The sequence below is a fragment of the Felis catus genome, chromosome E2 (assembly GCF_018350175.1).
Source record: "Felis catus isolate Fca126 chromosome E2, F.catus_Fca126_mat1.0, whole genome shotgun sequence".
NCBI lineage: Eukaryota > Metazoa > Chordata > Mammalia > Carnivora > Felidae > Felis > Felis catus.
The window spans coordinates 10,747,091-10,756,040 of NC_058382.1; positions in this window are offsets into that span (position 1 = coordinate 10,747,091).

Genomic DNA, 8,950 nt, shown 5'->3' on the forward strand with positions numbered 1-8,950 from the left:
TATCCATGCAATGGGATATTACTCAGCCCTGAAATGGGATGTACCCCTGGGATGGGGTACTGGTTCATGCTACGATGTGGATGAATCTTGAAAATATAATGGGTGAAGAAAGCCATGCACAAAGGTCACATATTGCATGAGTCCATTCATACAAAATGTCCAGAGTAGGCAAATCCATAGAGACAGAAAGCTGATTAGTGGTGCCAGGGATTGGGGGTGTGGGTAGGGGTGGGAATGGGGAGTCACTGTTTAATGGGTGTGAGGTCTCCTTTGGGGATGATGAAAATGTTTTGGAAATAATAGAGATGATGCTTTCACAACACTGTGAATGTACGAGATGCCTCTGGCTTGTGCCCTGTAAAATGGTTCATCTTTTAACCAAAAGATTTTTTAAAATTATAATTCAAATGAGAGGTGATGGTGGCTTTTAGGAAGCCGTAGGAGACGTAGTTAGAATCCACACATGTTCCTAAGATAGAGCTGACAGAACCCACTGATGGGTTGGGTGTTGGGAGGGATATGAAGAAACGTGTCAAAATGATTGCAAGGTTTTTTGATCTAAGAAGCTGCTAAGACAAAGTTTCCATTTATTGAGATTAGATGAATAGGAAGCAGGTGGGGCACAGGGGGAAGTCGGGCTCGGGAGTTTGGTTTTGGACACTACGAGGTACCTAACAGACTTCCAACTGGACGTTCATTGAGAGGATAAATGAATATATGAATCTGAGTTCTGGGGTGAGGTCCAGCCTAGAGAGATATAGAAATTTGGGATGCCATCACTAAAAGAGTGGGTGAAAAAAGAAAAGAGAAGATAAGCACTGAGCCCCAATGTTCAAGGACCCCAGAGATGAGGAAGAAATGACAGACAAGGAGCAGCCATTGAGATAGGAAGGAAATCATGAGTGTGGAGAGTCTTGAGAGCCAAGGGAAGAAGATAAACCTAGAAAGAGAGTGACTATCAGTGAGAGGGCTCTAGTGACATGAGGGCCGGTCACTGGACTATTGGATTGAGCCACATGGAGGTCACCAAGTAATCAACTCAAAAGTTGATTCGGCCAAGTGGTGAAGCCGAACCCTGGTTGGGTGATTCAAGAAGGACTGAGGAGGGTCGCCTGGGTGGCTCAGTCGGTGAAGCGTCCGACTTCAGCTCAGGTCACGATCTCGCGGTCCGTGAGTTCGAGCCCCGTGTCGGGCTCTGGGCTGATGGCTCGGAGCCTGGAGCCTGTTTCCGATTCTGTGTCTCCCTCTCTCTCTGCCCCTCCCCCGTTCATGCTCTGTCTCTCTCTGTCTCAAAAATAAATAAACGTTAAAAAAATTAAAAAAAAAAAGAAGGACTGAGGAAAGGAATAGAATAGGAGACATTAGTACAGATCCCTCCGTTTCTCTCTCCCTCTCTCTCTCCCTCTCTCTCTCTCTCTTCCTCTTTTTAGGGTTTGCCGTAAAACTGTAAAGAGCAGAGAACGTTGGATCTGTAGCTACAAAGCATATTTGTGTTAAGACATGTTTTATGACATCAAGAACGATCTAGAAGAGAGAGGAGTGCCTGACAGACAGGGGAGAATCGCTTGATTTATGTCCCTGAGTAGATGGAAGAGATGGGATCTAGTGCACACTAGCAGCGTTTCCATAGTTACCAGGAGGGAAGGCAGAGAATGGGGTCTCAGGTGCAGGTAGGACATAGATGTCCTGGGAGCCTTCCAATGGCTCCTCTTCTCTTCATGAGATTGGAGCCCGGTCAAGGGTGAGAATGGGGAGTGGGGCAAGGGGAGAGGTTCAAGGGGGAGGTGAATGGACATGAGGAAGGCATCCAGGCCACGATCAGCATGGAGCCTACCTCGGGGCTCCATCCCATGACCCTGGGATCATGACCTGAGCCGGAATCAAGAGTGGAACGCTCAACCGACTGAGCCACCCAGGTGCCCCTTAACATGATTTTTTTTTTTAACGTGAGGTTCTATAATTATTATGCTTATGATAAAGAGATAAATCCATTATCAGATTTGCTAAGGCCATCAGCAAACATACCCTAAGCCACCCCTGCATTGTCCCGTCAGGTGATTACGGCTGATTAATATAGAACAGTCATGAAGCCATGGCTGCTTCTGCTCTATGCCTCCTGAGAGGCGGCGAGGGGGTTCATGAACCTGTCGGCCTGGGTTTGAAGCCCAGCTCCGCTTCTTAAAGTCTATCTCTCCATGTCTCGGCTTTCTCATCTGTCAAATGGGGAAAAGAGCAGCTGTGCCTCATAGTGTTTTTTTGTTACATATGAAGCACCTACCACAGTGCCTGCCGTGGAAGGAAACAGAATAAACCATGGCCATTATCGTATCATCGAACCCTCCTAATCTAGGAGAGAGGTAGGTACTACAATGATCCCTTTTTTACTTAAAGTGACAGAAACTAAAGTTTTAAAGTGTTAGTATTCAAGGGGTGCCTGGGGGGGCGGTCGGTTTAAGCATCCAACTTGGGCTCAGGTCACGATCTCGCGGTTGGGAGTTCGAGCCCCACGTGGGGCTCTGTACTGACAGCTCGGAGCCCGGAGCCTGCTTCGGATTCTGGGTCTCCCTCTCTCTCTGCCCCTCCCCTGCTTGTGCTCTGTCTCTCTCTGTGTCTCAAAAATGAATAAACATTAAAAAAAAATAAAGTGTATTCAAAGCCTTACACACACACACACACACACACGAATGCACATGCGCCTGCACACACGCATACGGCTGTACGTGTTTGTAGTAATTCTAGGTGCAAATGAAGACTTAAGAAGCCCAGAGAAGCTACACTGATCTACATAAGTACGTAAAGCAATATTTTCACAGCCACTAGATTAGCCAAAATTAGGTGATCTGAGAACATCGAGTTCCAGAGAAGTATCTGGAAGAATGGGTCAGCTGGCATTGATGGTAGCAATATAAACAGGTGTGTGTGTCCTTTCTGGAGAGCAATCTGGAATACTCCGAGAAATTAAATACGAGGATGCCTGGCACCCTCCTCTCTCCACTCTCCGACAGGCCTGTGCATGAGGTCTGCAGGAGGATGCAAATTGCGTGTGGTGTAGAAGCAAAGAATTGGAGGGAAGTTTATGCCCATCACCGGGTCTTGAGAAGTGGAATGTGGAATGAGTAGTGAGGAACCCCCACAGCAATACAAAAGAGAGAGAAGCAATCATCATGCTGTGCTTAGTCAATGCCCGCTGCTAAATGCTTTAAGATGTCAGCTGGCAATGGCCCGGTGAGAAAGGTGCCCTTTTGGAACCACCCCCATTCTACCTGGAGAGGCTGTGGACCAGAGAGGTTAAGACACTTGCCCGAGGGCATCCAGCTAGTGAGCCGTCCGGGCCTGGGATTTTAAACTCAGGCGGCCTCTCCAGAATCCTCCTGTGACTCTCTCTTCAGGAGCTAGAAATCGACATAGCCACACAGAGAGCTCTCCAAAAGCACAATGAGAGAAAGAGAAGGAGGTTTGGGGCTAGCTGACATTTTTGCGAATTTAATTTTTTTTTTCAACATTTATTTATTTTTGGGACAGAGAGAGACAGAGCATGAACGGGGGAGGGGCAGAGAGAGAGGGAGACACAGAATCGGAAACAGGCTCCAGGCTCCGAGCCATCAGCCCAGAGCCCGACGCGGGGCTCGAACTCACGGACCGCGAGATCGTGACCTGGCTGAAGTCGGACGCTTAACCGACTGCGCCACCCAGGCGCCCCAACATTTTTGCGAATTTAAAACGCACACAAAGAAACTGACTGTAAGGATACACGCGAATCTGAATCAAAGAACAGAAGAGGGGCGCCTGGGGGGCGCAGTCGGTTAGTTAAGCGCCCGACTCCGGCTCAGGTCACGATCTCCTGGTTCAGGAGTTCCAGCCCCGCGTCGGGCTCTGTGCCGACAGTTCGGATGGGGTGGGGGCGGGGCAGGGAGGCAGAAGAAAGGGGGAAATGACTAATATGCAATTCAACCAAAGATGATGGCATAGAATCGGCTCACGTCTGTGCCCTTGTGGTTCCAAGGTAGGGAAGCATCGAGATTCCCCGGGAGGGGAGAATTCAGGGGAGGGGGGGGGGGGGTATGTACCCTGGAGAAAGTTGGTCGAGAGAAGAGGGGCAAGTGAGAAAGAGAAGCAAGGTGATAAAAGTTGGTAAGAGCAGCAAGGCTGTCAGGGTTCAAATTCCAACTCAACCCCAAGTGACTTGACCTCCCCGTGCCTTTGTTTCCTGTCTTTTTTTTTTTTAATGCCCCACATGGGGCTTGAACTGACGACCCCAAGGTCAAGAGTCACAAACTCTACGGACTGAGCCAACCAGGCACCCTTCTCTCCCTAATATTTGTAAAACCACACCCTTGGGAGAGAGAACATAGAAAGCCCCTTCATTCCCTACAAACCTAAGGCAAGAAATCTGTATCGCTCCTCGATGCTCTTACGGAAATGCCACTTGTCTTTCTCTTGGACACCACACGGTCTATAATCCGACTTGGCTTTTAAAAGGCCGGAAAGGGGGCCACGGTGAAAGCGGGGAGCCCAGGAAGAGGCTCCTATGGGAGTCCAGCGGGGAGCCCTTGGGGGGGGCCTGCACCTCGGGGGTGTTGACCTTGACAGACGTGGCGGGCGAGGTGGGGTCAGATTTAGAATCTTGGGTTTGCTGCTGGCTTGGATGTAGGTGTGAGGGACAGAGAGGGTGGCAAGGGCGAATGCAAGGTTTTTGGCCTGAGCAACAGGGAGAGTTTGGAATTTATCCCGGAGGCAGTCAAAATCATAGGAAGATGTTGAGGCTGGCGTGGGGGAGGGGACTGGGTCAGATGCCATGATCACCAAGGAAGCAGCCAGACTGGGAACACAGGCCTGGGAGACAGGCCACGGGGATGGATTGTAGCCCTGGCTCAGCCCCCAACTCACTGTGGGCTCCTGGGCAGGATAAAACTGTTCTCTGGACCTCCGTTTCTCCGTCCTACAAAGAGCCTGCTAGGAATAAAAGATCCCTAAAGGCCCCCCTCGGGGCAAGTAATTTTGGTCCAAGATTCTCTGACTCGAATATTCTCAGGATCAGATAAATACACAATCGTTAGTCAAGGTCAAACCTCTTCTTTTGAATCCTCCTTCCCAGAGCCCCACTGGACAGGACGCAGAATTTCTCGGGTCTGGGAACGAGGGGGATAATATCAGTGAGAACGGCGGGTGGTATTTGTTGAGCACACATTCTGTGCCAAGGGCTGTCCACGCTCCATCACACTGAGACCGGACAGCAGGAGTGAGAGGTGGGTGCTTTGCTGTCAGCCCCACGTGCCAATGGGGAAGCTGAGGCTCCGAAGAGGTGAAATGATTTGCCGGAAGCCACGCAGAAGCACCAGGATTCCAGCGATGTCTCCCCAACCTGCGTTACTGTCACCCCGGGGCCAGCCAGCCACCAACACCTCTCACCCAGATGTTCGCAATCACCTCCTCACGGGGCCACTTACCTCTACCCGCCCTCCGGCCCCCCCTCCCCCGGCCCCGACACCGACACCACGTTGCCAGAAGGATCTGTGGTAAAACCTGAGTCAGCCCGAGCCCTTCCTCTGCTCAAAACTCTCCCAGGATTGCCAGCGCACTCAGAGTCAAAGTTAAGTCTTGACGGTGGCCCTCAAGGCCCCACACGGGCTGCTTCCTGCCTAACTGGCCTCATTCCTCCCGTCCTCCCCTCCCCCTGCTCTGCTGTAGCTTCCCTGGGCTCCTCTTTCTTCCTCCAACAAGCCAGGTGCGCTCCTGCCTCAGGGCCTTTGCACCTGCTCTTCCCTCTGCCTGGACCTCTCTTCCCCCAGAGACCCATATGACTGACTCCCTCGCCTCCTCTTCCTTCAGGTCTCTGCTCAAGTGCCACCTCCTCAGTGAGGCTTTCCCTGCCCACTATTTTTAAGCCCAAAGCCCTACTCTCACCCCCCACCGCTTGCACCCCAACCCCTCATCCCCCTTGCCTGATGTATTTTTCCTCACAGCTCTTATCATCTAACATACTGTATGTTTTACTTCTTTGGCTCGTTTATCGTCTATCTCCCTAGAATGTGAGCTCATGGGATTTGTGTCTATTTTGTTCACTGCTGTATCTCCAGTGCCCAGGACGGTGCCCAACACACAGCACATGCTCAATAAGAATTTTGTCAAATGGATAAATAAGGATCCGTCTTCAAGGTTGACGCTAACTGTACACTGGGTACGTGTGGTTATGCCGGTATGGCCATAACCACCATGCGTTCGATACGTTGGGTTGACTCTTCGTGTCTTGGCTTCCGATCCCATCTCTCCGTCTCTCCCGTCCCTGCTGGGGTCCGGGCAAAGAGCCCCTCCTCCTTGGAGTCTGTTCTGGCTCCATGCCAGCCCCCGGGTTGGCCCCTTCTCCGTTGCCTCTTTGATGCCCATGTCACTCCCCTGGGGAAAATCCCCCAGCGATCCCAGGATTCCACCTCGTAACCGCCACGCTGGGGTTTTTCACACTGTTGGTCACGACCGGTTAGTGGACTGTGAAATCAACCGACATTTTTCAATAGAAAAGAACAGATCGGAGTCTGTGCCCATAGGGTAGACGTAATATACCCTAAGGTATAGGGGAAGTGTGAGTCTGTGAAACTTTTGTTTCGTGTTCTATGCATCGGGTGATGACCTAAGTGTATTTCTTACCCTGGGTCAAAACAGTTTGCCAAACCCTGCACCAAACAGTCCTGACTCGTAAATCCCATGTACAGACTGGATGGACAATATGAATATCAGCTCAGACTTCTCTCTTCACTGGCTGGGACCCATGCCAAGTGGTTTCACCTACTTCCGTTCTTGGACTCCTGGCCGCAGCCTGAGCACCGCTGTGATTCCCAGTTGACAGAAGATGAGACTGAGGCTCAGACTGGAGAAAGCCCATGCCTGAGAGCTGGGAAGAAGGCCCAACCTCCCTCCTCAGACTACCTGCTACCTGGTTTGCCCAGTCCCTCCCAATCTGCTCTGCACCTACGTGGAGCACTCAGGTTCGCCCGCCCATCCTCAACGCCCCAGGTTCAAGGTGCCTCATGGATCTTCCCAAACCTCAGCCGGCGGTACCGTTTGAACTCCCCCTTTGCAGGCTAGAAAACTGAGGCTAGCCAGCCTTCCCAGGAATCCGCCATCCCATCACCCTTCCCCAAACTTCTTTAGAAGCAGGAGAGAGAAAGGGCTGAGGCCACGTCTTTGACTGCCCGGGGTTCAAATCTCGCGCCTCAAAACTGTGTGATTTCAGGCAGCCTCTCTGAGCCTCAGTTTCCTTTCCTGCAAAACTGGAATAATAACAGTGCCTACCCATAAGGCCATGCTTAAGCCTTAAATAAGTTGGAACACATGCAAAGTTCTTAGATCAGCCGCCACACCCCTCTGTCGGGCATCTTCCCAACAGCCCTATGCAATTAGATTACTATTTGCCCCCCAACATTGTTGCAGAGAAGGGGAGGCCCTTGCCTGAGTTCATACGGCTAGGAAATGGGAGAGTAAGAATTCGGAGGCGGGTCTGGCTGGGCTGTGAGCCACGGAGTCACAACAGCCCTGGGGATAGTGGTTCGACAGCAACAGCAGGAACGGCATTTTCCAAATTAAGGAACGTGGTGGGACACGGAGAAGGTAAGGACACGCCCAAGTCACGCAGCGTGTAAATGTCAGAACCAAGATGCAAACCCAGGCTTGTGTGTGTTTCCGGGGGCAGGCTGACCTTTGCCCCAGGAGCCCCTCCATAACGTTCTGGCGGAGCGGAAGGAAAAAGTGCGGGGAGGGGTGCCCTCGCCTCAGCTCGGTCTAGAGGATTGTATGCTTAGCGCCAGCCCCTACCCACCCTAAGCTGGCTGCTCCCCCGAAGGCCCTGGCGTGGAGATACTGGGGTGGCATGGATGATGGCGGAGAGGGTGTAGCGGCCCCCTCCTCTGGCCTCAGATCGGGGCCCTGCAATCCCCCAGGATTTGGTGCTTGGAAAGCTGACGTTAGGTTGCTATGGCAATGGGTTTGGGGCGGTTGCCATAGCAGCAGAACTAGCCTGGGTTTAAAAATATCTAGGAGGAGGTTTGTGTTTGTGAGTGTGAGTGCGTGACCAACCGTGCTGTCGTGTGTGTCCAAATGGGAGGCCTTGGGGGGGGTGTGTGGAGCTGGGGCTGCAGGCATGACTTGGGGGGGGGGAGTGACCAGCACCCCAGATGCCGTGTGTGCTGTGCCTGTCACACTGAGTGACCTGTGAGGTCCTATGCATTTTGTGCGTTAGACGATGGGAGCCATGTATCTAAATGTGTGTGATTATCCAATTTGCATGGGAGACGGGATTAGGTCTGTTTGTCAGTCTGTGTATCACATGTCGCTAACATGTATGCCTTATGTAACATAGGCTGTTTAGGTCTTACGGCTTTGATCATGTACTTGTAACTTCTCAGGGTGTGTGTGGCCAAGTGTGGACTTATTTTGGCTTCGAATCTGTGCACCTGGGACATACTCGGATATCAGATGTGTGTCTATCTATTTTTGCATGAAACCCTGTGATGTATATGGTCCACATGACTGGATGTCCATTATGCATTATGGGTGTGTGTGTGTGTGTGTGTGTGTGTGTGTACCTATCCCCATGAGTCTTCTTCATACATCAGTGTCCCCGTGTGAAACCGTTGAGTATACACCTGTGTGTCTGCAGGAGCGCCTGTGTGACTGTGGGTGTCCTGGGGATGTGGAACTTCACGCCAGACTCCGTGGATGTTGGGATATGTACCTGTGCGGTGTGAGTATGTGTGCATCGAAGGGTCTAAGGTGTGGATCTTGGCCTGACCCCAGTGTCTCCCTGAATCTCTCTTGCCTCTTCCTTGTCTCCATAGCAACCAGCTCCTCAGCTCCCTCCCGGAAGATGGAGGGGGGAGGATCCAGACTGCAGTGGACCACAACCCCCTCGAATCCCCCTTGGCTCCAGGGACAATGGGGGGGGGAGGGGACAGATGGG